The 22,734-nt window shown below is 42.1% G+C and overlaps 1 long non-coding RNA gene and 1 pseudogene across 1 annotated transcript in view; one reads left to right on the top strand and one right to left on the bottom strand.

The window, feature by feature from the left end:
- LOC118146879 (uncharacterized) overlaps positions 1–20,430 on the bottom strand; it is a 43,300-nt gene extending 22,870 nt beyond the window's left edge. Inside the window, exon 1 of the long non-coding RNA XR_004733002.3 lies at positions 20,139–20,430. This is a non-coding gene — a long non-coding RNA (uncharacterized LOC118146879). The remainder of the gene's footprint in view (positions 1–20,138) is intronic.
- Positions 20,431–20,533: 103 nt separating this feature from the next.
- LOC100412053 (thioredoxin domain-containing protein 15 pseudogene) lies at positions 20,534–22,459 on the top strand (annotated as a pseudogene).
- The last annotated feature ends 275 nt before the right edge of the window (positions 22,460–22,734 follow it).

Raw genomic sequence — 22,734 nt, 5'->3', positions numbered from 1 at the left:
TATTGCTTTCAACAGAAAACTAAGGAGCTTATTCTTTATCCCGTAGGTGGTAGGATACAGAATAAAATATTCTAAGCAGATAAATGATAGTGTTAGGAAGAATACTTCTGGCAGCAGGAAGTTGGCTATACTGTGGTAGAGAATACTTCAGCTGTGAAAATAAACCAGGGCTAAAATGGTGATGACTCAGACTAAACTAGGCAGGAGAAATGTAATGAACAGACATATTTTTCTCATCTATCAGATGGAGGTGGAGTTCTTTCACAGGATCAACTGAAGGTGTTAACTAATAGAAATTTATTTTGTTCTTTATGTTGAAACTCCCATGCCTTTTAATAATATAAAATCAAAATAGCAGAAATATGGATTAAAAGATTGGATAGATACATTAATTATGAGAGCACCAACTGGTAAAACATCTGTTGGCATCTCAGTGGTTCAACCCAATAGAAGCTTGTTTCTTGTTTTTGCAAAGCCCCATGACAGTGGTGGTAGGGAAGATGTTGAGGTCATCAGCCACAGTCACTCACAAACCTGGGTCCACAGAGGCTCTGACTTCTTCAATACATGCTATTTCCAAGACTGCCTTGGGAGTTGACATCTAAGTCATGATGAAAGAGAAGAGCTTGCTTCTACATCACTGCTCACATTATAGCCATTAACAAGAACCAGCCACATGGTCACACTTAGCTACAAGGGAGGCTGGAAAAAGAATGTGGTACAATGTGTGTGGGACACCAACCATCTCTGCCACAGCAGGCATTGTCACTTAGGGAGGCTACAATCGCAGTGTGCCCAGAATTTTCCAGCTTGGGCACTGAAAGTCCCATGTCCTGAAAACTCCCCTTCCTTCCAGGCAAACTGGAATCATTGTTATACTATTAATTAAAAATAAATTAACCGTTTAAAATAATAATTTAGCAAGTGGGCAAAATTGCCTTTATATGCATCCAAGAGTTTTACAGATGGTACAAAAACCTGAGTAGGTGATTGAAAACACTCATTTTGTTTTTATAACTTCAACTTTTAGATTCGGGGGTACATGTGCAGGTTTGTTACCTTGGTATATTACATGTAACTGATGTTTGGGATATAATGGATTCCATCACTCAGGTACTAAGCATGGTACACAATAGTTTTTCAACCCTTACCATTCTTACTTCCTATCTAATGGTCCTCAATGTCAATTGTTGTCATCTTTACATCCAAGAGTACACAACGTTTAGCTCCCACTTTTAAGTGAGACATGAAGTAATTGGTTTTCTGTTCCTGTATTAAGTTGCTTAAGATAATGGCCTCCAGGTGCATCCATGTTGTTGTAAAAAAAATGATTTTGTTCTTTGTATGGAAGCATAGTATTCCATGTTGTATATGTACCACATTTTCTTTATCCAATCTCCTGTTGATGAGCACCTAGGTTGATTCCATGTCTTCACTAATATGAAGAGTCCTGGGACAAATATGAGTGCATGTGTTTTTTTGGTATAACAGTGTACTTTCTTTTGGATGTATTCCCAGTAATGGGATTGCTGGGTGGAATGGTAGTTGTGTTTTAAGTTCCTTGAGAAATCTCCAAACTACTTTCCACAGTAGTTGAAATAATTTACATTCCCACCAACAGTGTATAAGCATTCTGTTTTCTCCACAGCCTCGCCAGCATCTGTTGTATGTTGCCTTTTTAATAACAGCCATTCTAATTTGTGTGAGATGGTATTTCATTTTGGTTTTGATTTGCATTAATTTAATGATTAGTGATGTTGGACTTTTTTCATGTGTTTTTTAGCCATTTGTATGGCTTCTTTTGAGAGATATCTGTTCACATCTTTGCACATTTTTAATGGTTTTTTCTTGTATGATTGTTTAAGTTACTTATAGATTCTGGAAATTAGACATTTGTTGGATGCATTGTTTGTGAATATTTTCTCCCATTCTGTAGGTGGTCTCTTTACTATGTTGATAGTTTATTTTGCTGTTCAGCAGTGCAAAAACAGACTAATATATATGGTTTTGGTTTTTATTTAGTTTACGTGGTGAATCACATTTGTTGATTTGCCTATGTTGAACCAATCTTGCATCTCAACAATTATGCCTACTTCATCATGGTGAATTGACTTTTTGGTGTGCTGCTGGATTCACTTCGCTAGTATTTTGTCAAAAGTCCCTGCCAGATTTTAGGTTGTGCACTCCTTATGAGAATCTACCTAATGCCAGATGATCTGAAGTAGAACAGTTTCACCCCAAAACCATCTCCCCTCCCTTGCTACCATCCTTAGAAAAGTTTTATTCCACAAAACTGGTCCCTGGTGCCAAAAAGGTTGGGAACTGCTGCATTATAGAATGCTGGGTAGTTCTTTTGTCTTTGCTTCTACAGCCCTATGAATGTCTGTCAGTAGTTTTTTTTTTTTTGAGACGGAATTTCGCTCTTGTTACCCAGGCTGGAGTGCAATGGCGCAATCTCGGCTCACCGCAACCTCCGCCTCCTGGGTTCAGGCAATTCTCCTGCCTCAGCCTCCCGAGTAGCTGGGATTACAGGCACGCACCACCGTGCCCAGCTAATTTTTTGTATTTTTAGTAGAGACGGGGTTTCACCATGTTGACCAGGATGGTCCCGATCTGCTGACCTCATGATCCACCCGCCTCGGCCTCCCAAAGTGCTGGGATTACAGGCTTGAGCCACCGCGCCCGGCCTGTCAGTAGTTTTATATTGGGCTGTGCAGTTGGACTTACAAGCCAGTACATGGGGCTTATGGGTAAGAGTCAATTGCTGTCAAAGCAGCTGGGTGTTTACTCAATCCTTGTTTATTGGCAGAAGCTGTTACCTCAGGGAATAAGCTGATTTATGAGGTGCACTGTGGTCAGAGCTTTCTCTTCAGCCCTAGAGGGGTAGGGAACAAGATGGTCAGGGCTGCACCCAACAGGTCTACTAGTCCACCAATGGCAGGCACAAGAACCAGCACCAAAGGAGAATCCACCAAGTGCCCAGAGGTGTGCATAGATGTGAAGCTGGGAGCCTTCCTTGACCCCAAGTTCCCTGCACAGGAATGGGGGACAGCCTAAACTCCTGATCCAGGAAAGTACATGCTCTGGATGCTTGAAAATCTGCTGCGTATAAAGTGGAGAGGGCCCCCTCCCCAAACCCCACATGAGGATCTCTGCAAAGAAAACATGGGGCTGCTCAGCCTGCTGTTTCAGGCGACTAGTACACCAAATGCCTAGAGATGTGCTTGGGCATAGAGTGGAAGGGGCCCCCCTGCTCCAAGATCTCTGCACAGTATGGGTGGGGTGACTTAGGCTGCTGAATCAGGCAAGCAGTTGTTCTGAATGCCTGGGGCTCTCCCTGGGTATAAAGCAGAGAGGGTCCTCTTGAACCAGCATCTCTACAAAGGAAGGGTGGCGCAGTTTAGGCTACTGATTCATGTGAGTGAGTGTTCCAAATGCCTAGATAGCTGTCTGGGCATGAAGTAGAGATGGCCTCACTGGACCATGATCTATGCACAGGAAGAGTGGGGAAGCTCATACTGCTGATCCAGGTGAGGGGGGTGACCTGGATACCTGGAGATGTGCCTAGATGTGAAGCAGAGAGAACCCCACTGCACCACAATCTTAGTGTAGCAGGCTGGAGCACCCAGCAATGGCACACACAGACCAGTTCCACGGTGTCAAGCTGGTCCTGGCAGCAAGTTCCATCATCCAGGAGAAAATGCAGCTATAGCAGCTCTCCTCCCATCCCAGGCCGGCAACAGGGCAGGGCACAATTCCACTGCCTATTGTGAGGTACTTTCCACAGTTCTGGTTGTGGAGGTGCCTATCCTGCTGCAGAGAAGGTGCTCTAATCTCTGGTCCAAGACTAAAATTCATGCATGGCCATGCTGTCAAGTCACCAAAGAATGGCTGATTTTGATCTGGGCCAAAACCCTGTCCTGCTCTTGTTTCCTGACCTGAGAACACACCTGCAATTTTTCCCAGTGTGTTTCTCCTAAAACATTTCCAAGCCTCTCCTCAAGTTAGTTTCAGGGCTTGGCAGAAACACAATGTTATCCTTCAACTTAAGTTGCTCAGATCCCCAGTGGAAAGTTGAGTCACAAAAAGAGGCTAACTCTCACATACTGAGAATTCACTCACTTTTATCAGCCCGATACCATCACTGGGGCTGTTTGCCTGCATTCTCCTCCCCAGGATCTGGGGTGTCCTTCATGATTCCAATGGATTTCCATTTTCCTTCTTTAATTAAATCTCCCAAAGTTTATCTTTAGGCACTGTTTTGCTGTTTCCAAGTGGCTGAGGCATATTAAAAGCCTATAATTCATCATCTTGGGGGAAAAAAACACTTCTTTTAGAAATGTAGATATTAAGCAATTTATGCTTCAGCATACATTGAAAAGATCATTAGAGTGATTAAGCACTCAATAGCTGACCATTAAGCCTAACTCTGAATTGGACCAATGAGGAGACTAAGGCCCAGAGAAGAGAGACACCTGTCCTACCTCTTGCAGTATTAGTGGTTGCTATGGTTTGAAATGGACGTGTCCTCCAAAGACTCATATGATAGAAACTTAATCTCCAAGTCAATAATATTAAGAGGCAGGGCCTTTAGGAGGTGATTAAGTCATGAGGCCTCTATCCTCATGAATGGATTAGTGCCTTTATAAAATGGCTCGAGGGAACTAGCTAGCTCCTTTTAGCCTTTTGCCCTCCTGCTTTTTGCCATGTGAGGCTACAACAACAAGGTGCCATCTTGGAAGCAAAGAGCAGCCCTCACCACATACTAAATCTACTGGCAACTTGATCTTGGACTTCTTAGCCTCCACTCCTGTGAGTAATAATTTTCTGTTATTTATAAATTACCCAGTCTCAGATATTTTGTTACAGCAACACAAAGTGGGGAGGACAGTGGCAGATAAAGGAGAACAGCCCCATTCTTGTGACTCTAATACTCTCTTGTGACTCCAGAATTACACTCTAGAAACTATCAGTAATCCTCAAGAAAGATCAAGATACAGAGCAAAGATCAAGATGTGCACCTGACAGAAGTGGCAGAAGCTCTCAGGTTATGGCTCTTCTACTCTCTCATAGGGAGAAGTACAAATCCTTCATCCATCAGGCATGCCTTCAATGACAAGTGTTCACTGAACCCTGCTCAGATCACACATTCTCTGACAAATGTTCACTGAACCCTGCTATAAATGAGCCCCACTGCTAGAAGCTGAAAATACAGAACAAATAAATCCGAGGCCTGTGATAGGTCTAAAATGAGTCCTTGTCAAGGCGAGCAATACTTTGCTGAAGTGGACAGCAAATTCATAAGCATGGACCCACTGGCTAGTGGAAACTGCAATTCCCTTTGCTGTTAAGTCTGAAATGCTATCCATGGCACTGTCCCATCTCATGTGCTCCCTGGGGTCAAAACATTGATTTGAAATTCAGTTTCCCTTAGAGAAAGTCTTTTAAACTTTGCCTTGTCAACTCTCTCTGGGAGCTAGGTCCTTCCCACAAATCTATAGTTACTGACTAGGGCCCTGCTCAAAACCAGACTGATATCCTGACAAGAGTTTGTCTTCAAGGATTCCTACTGCTCAAAGACATTTACTGCTATATTTTACTCCATCAGAGTATCTTGGATTCTGCTTGAATTAAATCTCAATTTGCCATGCATTTGTATCCAACCATTCACACTACAGGCCACGTATTTAGGGGTTAACTTGGTCAATTCTTCCAGTCATAACACTGCCTGATTCAAGGTATTCTCTTTCACATGCTCTGTGCTGCAGTCCCAGAAATGCCTTAGATCAAGATCACCTGAGACAAAACAAAAGCAACAGCTAAAATGAAATAAGGGTTCCCTGGATACTGGTTGCAAAGTAACAGAATGTAAAACAGCATGGGCAGATGCCACACAAAGTGGAGCCCCTGAGACAAGCAGAACCCAGATAGATGGTTGTTTAGATACTGCTTCATTTTACCCAAAGATTATTCAAACTGGACTCAGCTGTTCCAAATAAATCATTTGGGTGTGGAACTGTTGTGAGTATTCTCCACCTACAGCCATCAGGTTTATTTGTGTTCCAACCTATCATTATGGTTCTCATAACAGGAAGCAAAGTAAAACAGAAATAGACTAGCCAGAACCATCAAGGTGGAGCTCCTCCTTCCTCTAATGAGCCACTAGCAGTCAAATAAATGATGCTTTGTGATAATGCACACATATTGCCGTAGCCATGGAAACACACTTAGCAACAAAGAGATCTTGACCTTTCCCCATCTGTTTAGAATCTTCACAATGACACATTAATTTCAGCATATGAAAACAAAAAAGAAGGGATAAATGTTACATTTCATCAATATAATTCTTAGGCAGCACCAAGCTCAGTGTAGATAAAACTCATAGATGAGGATGAAATGATGCAGTTAGCTTAAGTCCAATACTACAAGGTGGAACCTGGGTGATATTTTACTAGAATAAGCTATTTGACTCAGATATGTTCTGCTTACCAAGAGGTTCCTGGAAAGGCTCCAAAACTAGGCAGAGATGGAAAGCTTTAAGAGAAAACACTAGCTAATATAAATACTCCCAAGAGAAAAAAACAAAGATCTAGAATAACTAAAATTCTGTGAGAGTGAAAGCTTTTTTTCCATTTAGCTATTGTTACTAGCCTAAGGCTGAAGACAATGGAGACAGATTCAGTATAATTCTAATCAATCCAATACACTTTTAAGGAGGCTGTCTCTGTTTTCATAGATAGCTAAGAATGGAGTATAGAGGAAACATACAACATAGGTTCTGTCTCTAAGATAGTACAGTGCTTGAAAATATAGAGAGAGTAATTCAACTCAAAGGCAAAAACCCCATGAAAAGGGAGATGAACATTGCAGAAGTAGTACGGTAAGGCCCCTGAATTAAGTGTCACTTGAGCTAAACTTGAACATATAAGGACTTAAAAAAATTAACTCCCGTGAGTAGACAGATAAGTCAAAGATGTATTTAGCTCTTTAATTAAGGAATCAGCATTATGACAAAGCTGATGTGATGAAGGATGTGAGAAAATGATGTATGTTAGTGGGGAACAAAATCAGATTACAAACATAGATCAAAAACTGACCATGTCTTTTTTTCTTTTCATTTATTTATTTTTAATTGATTAATTTATTTACCCTTAACACTAATATAAATTAGACTTTCAAAAATATTTTGAAATTAAATTTCAAAACCAGAAGTTTTCAAAGAGAACATAGCATGTAATTAATAAAATTAATTAAAATTAATTTTTTATATAATACAAATTTGGTTTTTTTTAGTTTTTATTATTTTTTTCAATAACTTGCTCTACTTCCTCCCAAAGGATTTCAGTCCAATCAAAAATGTTGCATATCACTCTCTTCAACATCAATTTCTGGAGAACCTAATTAGTGACAATACCCCATAGGTAAATCAGATAGAATTCATTTTACAGCATTTTTTTCCTAAACAGTATTAGTTTTATTAATTGAGCCTCTTCCATTTTTCTTTCTTGATAAAACTTTAATGACTTAGGTAAGTATAAAGTTACTTTATACACAATGATTCAAATACTGATCTTATTAGCTTTTGCAGCTTTATTTTAAAAATTAATAATATGTCTTCCTGAACAGTTCATTGACTCATTGACTGTCTCCACTGTAACAATTCATTTTCTCAGTAAAAATGAGAGAACGAGATCAGAATATGGATATGTTGCAATAGGTGGAGCCATGAAACAAAAATAAGAAGTAACATGTTTTCAAGTTTTTTTCAAATTTGCTTTACTATTTTTCTTCCTTTTTAAATTATACTTTAAGTTCTGGGGTGCATGTGAAGAAAGCACAGGTTTGTTACATAGGTATACACGTGCCATAGTGGTTTGCTGCATTCATCACTTTGTCATCTACATTAGGTATTTCTCCTAATGCTATCCCTCCATTACCCTCCCACACACTGACAGGCCCTGGTATGTGATGTTCCCTCTTTGTGTCCAGGTGTTCTCATTTTTCGACTCCCACTTATGAGTGAGAACATGTGGTGTTTAGTTTACTGTTCTTGTGTTAGTTTGCTGAAAATGATGGTTTCCTGCTTCATCCATGTCCCTCAAAAGGACATAAAATCATCCTTTTTATGGCTGAATAGTATTCCATGGTGTATATGTGCCACAGTTTCTTTATCCAGTCTACCAGTGATGGGCATTTGGGTTAGTACCAAGTCTTTGCTATTGTGAACAGTGCCACAATGAACATACATGTGCATGTGTCTTTATAACAGAATGACTTATAATCCTTTGGGTATATACTCAGTAATGGGATTACTGGGTTAAATGGTATTTCTAGTTCTAGATCCTTGAGGAATCACCACACTGTCTTCTACAATGGTTGGGCTAATTTACACTCCCACCAACAGTGTAAGAGCATTCCCTTTTCTCTACATCCTCTCCAGCATCTGTTGTCTCCTGACTTTTTAATGATTTCTATTTTAACTGGTGTGAGATAGTATCACATTGTGGTTTTGATTTGAATTTCTCTAATTACCAGTGATGATGAGCTTTTTTTTCATATATTTGCTGGCTGTATAAATATCTCCTTTTGAAAATGTCTGCTCATATTCTTTGCCCACTTTTTAATGGGGTTATTTGTTTTTTTTTCTTGTAAATTTGTTTAAGTTCTTTGTAGATTCTGGATATTAGACCTTTGTCAGATGGAGAGATTGCAAAAAACGTCTCCCATTCAGTAGGTTGTCTGTTCACACTGATGATAGTTTCTTTTGCTGTGCAGGAGCACTTTACTTTAATTAGATCCTATTTGTCTATTTTGGCTTTTGTTGCCTTTGCTTTTGATGTTTTAGTCATGAAATATCTGTCCATGCCTATGTCCTGAATGGTATTGCCTAGGTTTTCTTCTAGGGATTTTATGGTTTTAGTTCTTATGTTTAAGTATTTAATCCATCTTGAGTTAATTTTTGTATTAAGATATAAGGAAGAGATCCAGTTTCAGCTTTCATAATATGGCTAGCTAGTTTTCCCAATACCATTTATTAAATAAGGAATACTTTCCACATTCCTTGTTTTTGTCAGATTTGTCAAAGATCAGATGGTTGTAGATGTGTGGTGTTATTTCTGAGGCCTCTGTTCTGTTCCCTTGGTCTATATATCTGTTTTGGTACCAGTACCATGCTGTTTTGATTACTGTAGCCTTGTAGTATAGTTTGAAGTCAGGTAATGTGATGCCTCCAGCTTTGTTCTTTTTGCTTAGGTTTCTCTTGGCTATCCAGGCTCTTTTTTGGTTCCATATGAAATTTAACATTGTTTTTTCCAATTCTGTGGAGAAAGTCAATGGTAGCTTGATGGGGATAGTATTGCATCTATAAATTACTCTGGGCAGTATGGCCATTTTCACAATACTGATTCTTCCTACTCATGAGCATGGAATGTTTTTCCAGCTGTTTGTGTCCTCTCTCATTTCCTTGAGCAGTGGTGGTTTGTAGTTCTCCTTAAAAAGGTCCTTCACATCCCTTTTGAGTTGTATTCCTAGGTATTTTATTCTTTTTGTAGCAATTGTGAATGGGAGTTCACTCATGATTTAGCTCTCTGTTTGTCTGTTATTCGTGTATAGAAATGCTTGTGATTTTTGTACACTGCTTTCATATCCTGAGACTTTGCTGAAGTTGCTTATTAGCTTAAGGAGATTTTGGGCTGAGACAATGGGCTCTTCTAAATACACAATCATGTCATCTGCAAAAAGAGACAATTTGACTTTCTCCTTCCCTAACTGAGTATGCTTTATTTCTTTACCTTGCCTGATTGCTCTGGCCAGAACTTCCAAAACTATGCTAAACAGGAGTGGTGATAGAGAACATCCTTGCCTTGTGCTGGGGAAACTGGCAATGTCTTACTAGTCAATTAAACCACAGTATTTGAAGGTATCTTTTTTACCCAATAAAAATTATTTGCAACATATCAATCTTCTACAATCTAGCATCAACTGTGAAGAATCTGAACCCTAATCAAATAAATAATAAGCTGAAGAAAAGTTACTTTCCTCAAGAGATTTGTTGGGTGGCTTTGTTGTAAAACACTCTAGTATGACATTGAAAGGGCATACAGTATGATTCTGCCTTATTTTTAAATTTTGGATAATTATTCTGAACAATAGTGGAAAAGAGGTAGAGAACAAAAGTGAAAACGAAAATCAATAAAAGAAAGAGTTAGGATGACAAGATCCTAAGCTTGTCCTTTGCTTAAGTACATTATTAGGAGAAAAATAACTCTCAGCTGTGGACTGATTGGAGAAAACAGGATTCAGTTTCAATCTGAAAAATATAGGATTGAGTATATAATCTTTTACAGCATCAGAAATATGCTAAGCATCTTTTTTTCATTTACTAAAAATTCTTGTGGGTAGGTTTCTAACAGACTAACAATGTGGTAGAAAGTCATTGTTGAAATTTACTGATCCCATTGAAAAAAATTAAGTAAGAGTTACATATGAAAAGGAATTTGATTATTTGGTGCTATTTGCCTGAGAAAAAAATCTAAAATGGACAACACTTACTATTTTTAATTAAGAAGTAACTAATATATTCAATACAACCGATATATACTGAAAATATATATTACTCTTACACTCACGTTCATGCCAATTCGAATGAAAGAAGGGGAAAATGTAGGAAAAGGCAAAGAAATGAAAGAAAGAGTAGAAAGAAAAAATAAGAGTAAATTATCAGACAGGAATCAAAGGAACAAAAATGAAGAGTAGGAAGAAACAAGGAAAAGGAGCAGCTGAGACAGGAGGAATCAGAAAAAGTCACAAACTATCAAGAAAGAGGAACAAGGAAGAAGAAACATGTGAAGATTTTAAAAGAGATGAGCCAACAATGAGATACCACTACATAGCTATTAGAATAGTCAAAATCTAGACTATTGACAACAACAAATGCTGGGAGGATGTGGGACAACAAGAACTCTTATTCACTCTTGGTAGAAATACAAAATAATACAGTCACTTTGGAGGACAGTTTGGCAGTTTCTTATAAAACTAACTTTACTATATGTTTTAAGCTGCTTTGGGCTTCTGTAACAGAATACCACAGACTGGGTGGCTTGAACAACAAACATTCATTTCTCAAAGTTCTAGAGGCTGGAATTCCAAGATCAGGGTGTCTGCATGGTTGTGTTCCCAGTGGGAGCCCTCCTCCTCATTCACAGACCTCTGCCTTTTTAAAGTATTCTCACATAGCAGAGAGAGAGATTATTTCTCTTGTATATCTTCGGTATGAGAATGCTCTCTCATTACCTCATTACCTCCTCAAAACCCTACCTTCAAGTACTGTCACACACATTAGTGTTTCAACACACAAATTGAATTTTTGGTGCCATCAACAAACTTTCAGTCATAGCACCATATGATTCTGAAATTGTGCTCCTTCACATTTACCTGAAAAAGCTGAAAACGTATGTCTACAAAAGAAAACCTGCACAGGAATATTTATAGCAGCCTTATTCCTAATTGCCAAAAATTGGAAGTGACAAAGATGTCCCTTCTGTAGGGGATTGAATAAACTATGGTACATCTAGACAGTGGAATACTATTCAGCACTAAAAAGAAATGAGCTAACATCATACTGAATAGGCAAAAGCTGGAAGCATTCCCTTTGAAAACTTATACAAGTCTGCCCTTTCCACCACTCTTATTCAACATAGCATTGGAAGTCCTGAACAGAAAGAAATAAAGGGAATCCGAATAGGAAGAGAGGAAGCCAAACTATCCCTGTTTGTTGATGACCTGTTTATATATCTATAAAACCCCACAGTCTCACCTTAAAGCTCCTTTAGCTGACAAACAACTTTAGCAAAGTTTTAGAATACAAAGATCAACATAAAAAAATTACTAGCATTCTTACACACCAGTAGCCAAACAGAGAGCCAAATCATGATGAATTTCATTCACAACGACCACAAAAAGAATAAAATACCTAGGAATACAGCTAACCAAAGAGGTGGAAGGTTTCTATAATGATAGTTACAAAACATTGCTCGAAGAAATCAGAGATGACATAAACGAATGGAAAAACATTTCATGCTCATGAATCAGAAGAATCAAAATCATTAAAATGGCCTTAAGGTCTAAAACAATTTATAGATCCAATGCTATTCCTATCAAACTATCAATGACATTCTTCACAGAACTAGAAAAGATTATTAAAAAATTTATATGAAACCAAAAGCCCGAATAGCCAAGACAATCCTAAGCAAAAAGAACAAAGCTGGAGATATAATGCTGCCCAACTTCAAACTATATTACAGGGCTACAGTAACCAAAACAGCATGGCATTGGTACAAAAACTATCAAATAAACCAAAGGAAACAGAATAGAGAGTCCAAATATAAAGCCACACACCTATAACCATTTGATCTTTGACAAACCTGACAAAAACAAGCAGTGGGGAAAGGACTCCCTAATACAATAAATGGTGCTGAGATAACTCACTAGCCATATGCAGAAGATTGAAACTGGACCCCTTCCTTACAGCATATATAAAAATCAACTCAAGATGGAAAAAAGACTTAAATTTAAAACCCATACTATAAAAACCTTGGAAGACAACCGAGCCAATATCATCCTAGACATAGAAACTGGCAAAGATTTCATGATGAAGATGACAAAACTAATCATAACAAAAGCAAAAATTGACTAGTGACTCTAATTAAACTTCAGAGTTTCTGCACAGCAAAAGAAACTATCAACAGAGTAAACAGACAACCTACAGAATGGGAGAAAATATTTGCAAACTATGTATCTGACAAAGATCTAATATCCAGCATCTATAAGGAACTTAAACAAATTTACAAGAAAAAAATTCAACTTCATTAAAAAGTGGGCAAAGGATATACACAGACACTTTTCAAAAGAAGACATACATGTGGCCAACAAGCATATGAAAAAAAGCTCAGCGTCACTGATCATTAGAAAATTGCAAATCAAAACCACAATGAGATGCCATCTCATACCAGTTAGAATGGCTAGTACTAAAAAGCCAAAAAATAAATACTGGCAAGGTTGTGGAGGAAATATACTCTTATACACTCTTGGTGAGAGTATAGCTTAATTCAACCATTGTGGAAAGTAGTGTGGCAATTCCTCAAAGAGGTAAAAACAGAACTACCATTCGATCCAGCAATCCCATTACTGGGTATATACCCAAAGGAATATAAATTGTTCCATCATAAAGACACAGGTACACATATGTTCATTGCATTACTATACAAAATAGCAAAGACAGGGAATCAACCTAAATGCCTATCAATGGTAGACTGACTGAAGAAAATACCATGGAATACTACATAGCCATAAAAAAGAATGACCTTATTCCCTTTGCACCAACATGGATGGAGCTGGAAGCCATCATCCTTAGCAAACTAACACAGGAACAGAAAACCAAATACCACAGCTTTTCACTTACAAGTAGCTACTAAGTGATGGGAACACATGGACACAAAGAAGGGAACAACATACATTGGTGCCTACTTGAGGGTAGAGAATGGGAAGAGGAAGAGAATCAGAAAAAAATATTATTAAAGACAGTGGGGTCGCCCATTCTTTGTTCACATCCCCTTCTTGTCAAGTGACTTATATAACTGGAAGGTGACAGAAATTAAAGAGAGGGCCAAAACACCAAGTGCTGGAACAAACTTTATTAAAAGCAAGGGAAAAGCTGCTGGGCTGCACCCAAAATTGGCGCGCAGCACCCATGGCGTGGCAAAGGGAATTTTTATGGCTTACTAGCTGGCAGATACATCCAGTGTGAGGGGCTGTGCAGAAGGGGAGGGTCTGGGAAACTGCTGAGTTTAATAGTTCCTGGGAGGGGGTCATGCTAGGAAACTGCTAAGAGAGTTTCCGGGAGGGCTTTGTGCTGGAGAACTGCTAAGATGGCGAGAGCAGGAGGGTTAGGAACCTGCTGAGATGGAAAGTTCCTCGGGAGGGAGTCATGCTTGGAGGCTGGGGAACTTGAGGTGGCAGCCAGGTTTTACAATGGAATAAATTCTGTCAGAAGGCTCAACATTCCCCGTTCTCTGAGAAGCCCCAGACTTTGACAGGGCTCTTAAAATCTGTACTCCAGACTCATAGCCCCACTTGGGACGACTGCCAACAATTATTACTGATTCTGTTCACCACAGAGGAAAGAGGCAAAATTAGACAAGAAGCGTTGAAAGCCATCACAGGTCCAGGGAGAGGAACAGTAAAAACAAAAACAGAAAAAACAAAAACCGGGACCAAATTGAAAAGGTTTTTCCCTCTACCCGACCCCAATGGGACCCCAACACCTTGGGCGGTCACCAGGCTCTGAACACTTTTCACCAGTATCTTTTAGAAGGGGTTAGAGGAGCAGTCCACAAGTCCACTAACCTCTCCGAGGTAGGGACTGTAACTCAGGGTCTGCAGGAGTCACTGGTTGCCTTCCTTAAGTGGTCTACAAGAGTTTATGGCACCTACACTCCTATTGACCCTGAGGCTCCAGAAAATCAGCAGGCCATCAATCTGGCTTTTGTTTCCCAGTCAGCCCCAAATATTAAAAGAAAGTTACAGAAGTTAGAGGGAATAAAGGTAACCCAATTGCTGGGAATTGCCCAGAAAGTTTTTAAAACAGGGATACTCCTGGAGCCACACAAAACTAAAAAGTTACTAAGGCAGTAATAGCAGCCGTTCAGGAGACACAAGTCATTCCACAAGGGCAGGGGGCCTTGCAAAAGGGCCCCTGGGGTCCCTGGCCCCTGTTAGGAAGAAACCAATGTGCATACTGTAAAAAAGAAAATCATTAGAAAAAATGAATGCCACGAGAGAAAAAGACCAGTAACCACTCAGGAAAAGCCACCGAGGTCTATCCTCAATTTAGAAGGTCAGGATTGACGGGGCCGGGGCTTTTATTTACTAAGTCCCCAGGAGCCCAGGGTCACTTTAAGAGTTGGGGACAAACCTGTCAGCTTCTTAGTCAACACCGGGGTGGCCCACTAGGTCCTTAGCCTCTGGGACCACCATCCAGTAAAAAACAATTATCCAGGGGGCCACAGGGAAAACCACAACAAGCCCTTGGACCACCAGCCTACTCGTTGATCTGGGGAACGGCACCATCATTCCAGAGTGTCCGTAGCCACTCCTACGATGGGACTTACTTCACAAACTTCAAGCAAGTATTTCTTTCTGTGGGAGTCGGGCTTGCCTCTCAATTCCTCCTCCCTTGACATCAGGGCCACCTCAGCAAATCCTCATCACCTGTGCTCTGTCAGACGAGTATCTCTTGCAGGAAGCTCTATCCTCAGAGGCAGATTAACCACCAACATCAGACCTCCTCTGCCAGTTCCAAGAAGATGTACCAGGAGTATGGACTGAGACAAATCCCTCAGGCTTGGCAAGTCGCCGTATCCCAGTCTTAGTCCAGCTATTGGCAATGGCAACTCCAGTCCAGGTACAATACCCCACGAGCCAGGAAACCAGATGGGGAATTGCTCCACATATAACCAGACTCCTACAAGGAGGGAACCTTACTACCTGTAAGTCCCCCTAGAATACCCACTTGCTCCCCATCTTAAAACCAGGCACAAAGGACTATCGGCCTGTACAGGACTTAAGAAAGGTAAACAAATGAGTGAAAACTGTTCAGCCTACGGTTCCAATCCATACACGCTCCTAAGTCTCTTGGGCCCAGAACACCACCATTACACTGTCTTGGATCTTAAGGATGCATTCTTTTGCATCCCACTGGCCTCTGTTAGCCAGCCCATATTTGCTTTTGAATAGGCTGACCCCGATACTGGGGTCTCAGGGCAACTCACTTGGACAAGACTGCCTCAAGGGTTCAAAAACTCCCCTACTCTGATGAGGCACTTAGCCAAGATCTTGCCACCTTCCAAGCTGAGTCCCCCAAGTGTACCCTACTCCAATATGTGGATGACTTACTCTTGGCTACAAAAACCCAGGAGGCCTATAAACAGACCACCCAGTCATTATTAAAGACCATAGAGACTTTGGGTTATCGGGTCTCAGCTAAAAAGGCCCAACTCTACTAACCGAAAGTTACTCACCTGGGCTATATCATAGAGAAGGCAAACTGACACTGGCACCCAGCCAAGTCCAAGTGGTGCTGCAAATACCCACCCCCACCCAAGAAACACCAAGAGAATTCCTTGGGGTGGTAGGGTACTGCAGGCTATGGATTTTGGGATTCCTCAAGATAGCAAGGCATGCCTGCACTGGAGGAAATCAGCCCTTGACATGGACAGAGATAGAGCAATGGGCTTTTGACAAGCTCAAGACTGCCCTGACTACGGCCCCAGCCTTGGCCTTGCCAGACATCTCTAAACCCTTCCGGTTGCTTGTGCATGAAAAACAGGGAGTTGCTAAGGGGGTACTCACCCAGACGTTGGGACCATGGTCCCAGCCAGTCACCTATCTTTCAAAATGTCTTGATCCCATAGCCTCTGAGTGGCCACCTTGTCTGAGGTTGGTGACAGCTACAGCCCTGTTAGTCAAGGAGGCAGACAAACTAACCTTGGGGAAGGAGTTAAATTTAGTGGTACCTCATGGTGGAGTCACTACTCCGTGGAGCTCCGGTAAAATGAATGTCAAATGCCAGCGTAGTCCAATATCACACCTTACTTTTGGACCAGCCCCGCATAAAGTTTTTAAAGGCTACAGTTTTAAACCCCACCACACTGCTACCTGACAGTGAGCTGGAGGAGCCCATACACGACTGCCAACAGACACGGACGTCCTCCACGCTGCTTGACCAGACCTCACCAACATCCCTATGCAGAACCCAGAGGAGGTACTGTATGTGGATGGCAGCAGTTTCATGGTCGATGGAGTCAGGTATGCTGGGGCAGCCATAGTCACCCTAGAGCGGGTTGTCTGGGCTCAGGCTCTTCCACATGGAACCTCGGCCCAAAAGGCAGAACTCATAGCTCTGACAAAGGCCTTAGACTGGGCGGAGGGAAAAATTGTTAACAGCTATATGGATAGCCGATATGCCTTCACAACGGCTCATGTACATGGAGCCATTTATAAAGGAAGAGGACTACTTACCTCAGAGGGAAAAACCATCAAAAAATAAGAAGAAATCCTAGCCCTACTAGAAGCTATATAGAAGCCCAAGGCAGTGGCATTAATACACTGCAAAGGACACCAGAAGGGAGATTCACCAGAGGCCAGGGGAAATAGGGCAGCTGACCTACGAGCCAGACAGGCAGCCCTGGGACCAGTAAAACCTCTGACTCTTTTGTAACTCTGCCGGCCCCAACCCTGCCCCCTACCCCTACATACTGACCTGATGAAGAAAACTTTGCTAAAGAACAAGGGACAACACAAAATTCCACAGGAGGGTGGATTCTACTGGACACAAGGACTGTGGTCCCCAAGGCTCTTGGAGGGGCCCTAGTTAAGGACGCACACTAGGCCACTCACTTAGGACACACCAAACTAACTGAGCTGCTAAGAGCCAAATAATACATTCCCCACTTACATGAGCTTATCAAGAAAATTACCACTCGGTGTGATGTATGTGCCCGAGTAAATCTGGGAGGGAACAGGTCTAGCTGGGTAGGAGTAAAAGTCAGGGAGACTAGCCCTGGGTAGCACTGGGAAGTAGATTTCACTGAAATAAAACCCCCAGCAAATGGCTATAAATACCTCCTGGTGTTTATAGATACGTTCTCTGGATGGGTTGAGGCCTTCCCCACTAGGTCCAAGACTGCTTTGGTGGTCACAAAAAACTATTACAGGACCTTGTTCCTCAGTTTGGCCTCCCTCTAACGCTGGGGTCAGACAATGGGCCCACCTTTACTGCACAAATTTCACAGGGCCTAGCCAAGGCCCTGGGTATACTCTGGAAATTACACTGTGCTTATCATCCTCAGAGTTCAGGGCAAATGAATGAACCTGACCCTAAAAGAAACCCTGAAAAGTTTATCCTAGAGACTGGTGAAAACTGGGTCAGCCTGCTTCCATTTGTTCTCCTCCTCATCCGATGCACACCCTATCAGAAAGACTTCTTCCCTTTTGAAACCATGTTCGGCAAGCCCCCTCCCTTACTCCCCAGACCCGCAGATACTGTGCATGCTAAAATCCATAACTATAGACTCCTTAAGTCCTTACAGGCACTTCAGTCTGTTCAATCCCAGGTACACCAGCTCATTAAAGACACCCATCTCACCCCATTGGACCTCGAAGACCAGCCGACACACCTCTTCCAGCCTGGAGACTCTGTCCTTGGTAAAAGATTCGCCACCTCTGGCCTCACCCCTCGTTAGAAGGGACCCTACATGGTTATCCTGACCACACCCACCATACTCAAGGTGGACGAACTAACGGCCTGGATTCATCAAAACCACGTTAAGAGTGCCTCACTGGAAGGACAATGGAGCGTCAAACACCTTCCCCTACAACCTGCCCTTGAAGAGAACACAACCCTGTTAACCTTGTGGTCCTCAGCTCACCACCTCCTCAACAAATCTAACCCAGATTTAGGAAAAGACTGTTGGCTCTGTCTAAACCCTCAACCACTGTTTTATACCAGGTTGGCTTCCCAATTACCTGCCAATCTGACCAATTCTTCATGCTCCCAATCCATACTCCATTTAACCCTGGGAGACATAGAGGGTCTGGGCACTGCTACCACTCCCCAAATTATACCCTTGCAGGTTCTCCCTATGGGCACTACTGTAATGTCTCCCACAATGTAATCTTTAATGGTAAAAACCTTTACTATCAGGCCCCAGATACCACTTGGTTAGCCTGCACTTTTGGCCTCACCAACTGCATTTCCACATACCAATTCAGCAGCTCTGCTCCCATACTCTGCACCCCAGTACACATCCTCCCCAGAGGTGACATTTATAATGTCCAACAGGAACCTAACCTCCTGGTCCCCTCAGATATTACTGCCAGATGGAAGCAAGTCCCTATCGTCATCCCTCTACTGGTTAGATTAGGCATTGCTGGCTCCACCCCAGTTGGAATATCAGCTCTTATAACTGGGGACCAAAATTTTAAAGCTCTCTCGCAGCACATAGATACTGATTTAAGCCACTTGGAAAACTCCATTTCCCAACTCACTGAACAGGTTGAGTCTTTGGCTGAAATGGTCCTCCAAAACAGGTGAGGACTAGATTTTCTATTCTTAAAACAAGGGGGGTTATGTGCCGCCCTTAATGAACAATGTTGCTTCTATGCCAATAGGTCAGGCCTCATCTGAGAGAGCCTCTCCCTGGCCAGACAGAATCTCAAAACCAGAAAACAACTTGGAGAGGCTTCAGAAAGTTGGTATCAAAAATGTTTTCCTGGTCCTCTTGGCTCACTTCCCTCCTCACAGGCCTGGTGGGACCTCTGGCCCTACTCCTACTGGGACTTAGGTTTGGCCCCTGCCTCCTAAACCAACTGCTCAGGCTCATGAAAGCTAGGGTAGACTCCGTAAAATTAATGATATTAAGGTCTCAATATGGGCCCTTAGAACAAACAATACTGAACTGTTGGAGGAATCAGTGATTCAATTCCTGTAAATAAAACAAGGGGGAATGTGACACGGTAATCGCCCAAAAACTGCATACCTTGACCATACCTCGGCTTCCATTGAAACTGCTCTGTAACCCTAATGTGACAGGCAAGCAGTACAAACCCATGCCATCTTGGCCCCTCCAACTTGCAATAAGTAATTAACGGCTGTAATTTCCACCCTACCCAGACAATGTGTAAACTAACGCTTATCTTGACTTCTGTGAACCACTTATGTAACAATCGGAATGTCCAAAGTCCCCTGGCCCTCGGAATGTCCGGAGCCCCTCACCCTCATCTCCACCCAGGAGGTGATTTACAGAATCCACTGGCCCTCGGAATGTCTGAAGCCCCTCACCCCCACCCCCGCCCCTCACCCTCACCCCTGAGGCAGTTTATGGGCATAAAAGGTCTTGACACCCTCCTTTCCAGGGCCACTGGTTGGAGAGACTCGAGTCCTCCGTGGCCACTGGCAATGAAGACCCTGCAATTTGGCATACTTTTGTCTTGGTGTTGACTTTCTATGCTCACTCCAGTACAACACATGTACCTCAGAACTTAAGAAAATAATAAATTCAAGTAAGATAACAAATGAAAACCTGTTGGCAGGAGTTTGGCAGCCTACCATCCTCAGGCACGGCAGCTGTTGTCAGATTGAACGGCTAGGGGCTACACCCTCATGAGTGCAGGACACAGGGATGGTTCTGAAGCCAGCCTCTTCTACTCTCCTCCTTCGCTGACAGAACCTTCTCCCTGGGACTCCAAGATGGCGCTCGCCACAGCTGCCAGGTATTAAGATGATGGGGCGGGGCCACGCCCGCGCTCCCATGCTCTCCTCCCCCAGCCTTTCTTGGGCAGGCAGCACCACTCGCTGTAGCCTGCCGGTTGCCTTTTGGCCTGGGCGGCGGTCCTGGCTGCTGGCCGACTACCGCCCCACATCATAAAGCTCCGCATCATGCGGCTCCAAGTACTGCTGTGGGTGCTGAGGCTTCCTGTCCGCAGCGCCAAGGTTGCAGAGGAAAGTGGTCACTTATGGTGGAGGAGCAGCCAGCTCATCCTCTCCAGGTAGGGGCTGTGTACCTGGATGAGGAGGAGCTCCCACATGACCAGATGGGCCAGGACAGGGCAGCAGAAGAGGCCGATGCGGTGCCAGGGTTGGATACTCAAGGCGATCGCAGGGTGATGCTGTCTGTGATTTCTGGGGAAGTTGAGGACAAAGTGAGTTCAGAGCCTACTGGCAGCACCTGTAGCACTGGAGGAGCTGAGGACTCAAGGTGCAACCTCCCAGGAGGACTCAAAGTGCAACCTCCGTGAGAGCCTTTTCTCTCTGGACGGTGCTGGAGCACACTTCCCTGATAAAGAAGAGGAGAATTACACTGAGCCAGAAGTGGTGGAATCGGACGCAGCCCAGACAGAAGACTCCAATAGCACTGAAAGTCTGAAATCCCCAAAAGTGAACTGTGAGGAGAGAACCATTACGGGATTAGGAAATTTCACTCTGAAAATTTTAAATATGTCACAGCCTTTCTACCAGGTTTGGCACTGTAGCCATTCCTAATATTTTGTTATTTCAAGGAGCTAAACCAGTGGCTAGATTTAATCATACAGATCGAACATTGGAAACACTGAAAATCTTCATTTTTAATCAGGCAGGTATAGAAGCCAAGAAGAATGTGGTTGTAACTCAAGCCAACCAAATAGGCCCTCTTCCCAGCACTTTGATAAAAAGTGTGGACTGGTTGCTTGTATTTTCCTTATTCTTTTTAATTAGTTTTATTATGTATGCTACCATTCGAACTGAGAGTATTCTATGGCTCATTCCAGGACAAGAGCAGGAACATGTGGAGTAGTGATGGACTGAAAGAAGTTGGAAAGAGGAACCTCAATCCTTTGTTTCAGAAATTAGGGCCACAGTTTCATACATTTTCTCCAGTGAAGTGTTGACTTGAAACTTCAGTCCGATTAAAAGAATCATGCATTTGTTGAACTACTGAAAGTATAAAAATATTATAAACTGGTGTTTTAACTAGTATTGCAATAAGTAAATGCAAAAATATTCAGTAGAGTGCACAATTCTTGTTTTTGCTACATGAACGTAATTCAGTTTGAAAGGTGAAGATGTATTCTGGCATAATAGTGAGTAGAATGACATGCTTACTATACAGAAGGCAAAAATAGGACTCTCAGATTACAGTTTTAGGAAACCCTTGATTCCTTATATATGTTTAAGAAGGTTAGTTTTCTGTTTCTTTGCAACCGTTTTTTCCAGAGTCCATAGCAGGAAAGTATGTAACTAGAATTGGTTAGTGTGACCCCTCAAGTAGCAAGTGAAAGAAAATAAAAGAGTCAAATGCCAAAAAAAAAAAAAAAAAAAAAACTTCCTGGGCCTGCCTTTTATCCTCAGCTCCAAACACAACCAACTCTGCCTTTAAGAGGTTAGTACAAGTTAGATAGAGGGTACTAGGAAGTTTTCTGCTTTTAATTTCTGCTTAATGACTTATTGGCCAGGGCACTACCACATCGTCTTACTTAACAGCCTTTCCTGCACTATAAACCGTGCTTTGCGCCCAGGTCGCCCACAAACCCTACGATTAAGCGATCGTTTGTCCTCGGGAGCTTGACAGAAACAGGAGTCTGAGGCGGGCTGGGAGGAGCCCAGATTTATTAAAGTAATAAATAACCTGGAAGCCCCCACCAAGCTGCCTCCTCCCCCTTCTTATTTACTTCCTTTCTGGCTTCTGAGATGGGGGACTTAATTGCTTGGAAAGAGAGTTGCCTAAGAACTGCATAGCACTTGCATCCCAGAAACAATAAAATAAAACTGGGAGGCTCTAGGGCTACAGCTTAATAACCACTCTGCTGCTGGCTGGGCTGGGTTTCTCAGCAAGCACTCATCACATGTTTCTAGTAGAGCAGCACTCACTCTTGTGCACATAAATGCACTCAGTGAGGCAGAGATGCATCAGGCTGGCCAAAGGGAGGCTCTCTAAGATGAGGTTCTTCTTCACCTTGTCATTTGTTTATCTCTTTTTATTTTTTTAATTATAGTTTTTTTAAGAAAATTATTTGGCAAACATAACTTTAGAAGTAGAAATTCTTGAACATTGCCTTGTACTTAATATTTTTAAATACCTGTCTTCTCTGTATTCTCATTCGATCATAAATTTTTAGATCATCATCATAAAATATATGTGT

The sequence above is a fragment of the Callithrix jacchus genome, chromosome 13, assembly GCF_049354715.1.
Source record: "Callithrix jacchus isolate 240 chromosome 13, calJac240_pri, whole genome shotgun sequence".
Classification (NCBI taxonomy): domain Eukaryota; kingdom Metazoa; phylum Chordata; class Mammalia; order Primates; family Cebidae; genus Callithrix; species Callithrix jacchus.
This window is presented reverse-complemented; position numbering and strand designations above follow the sequence as displayed.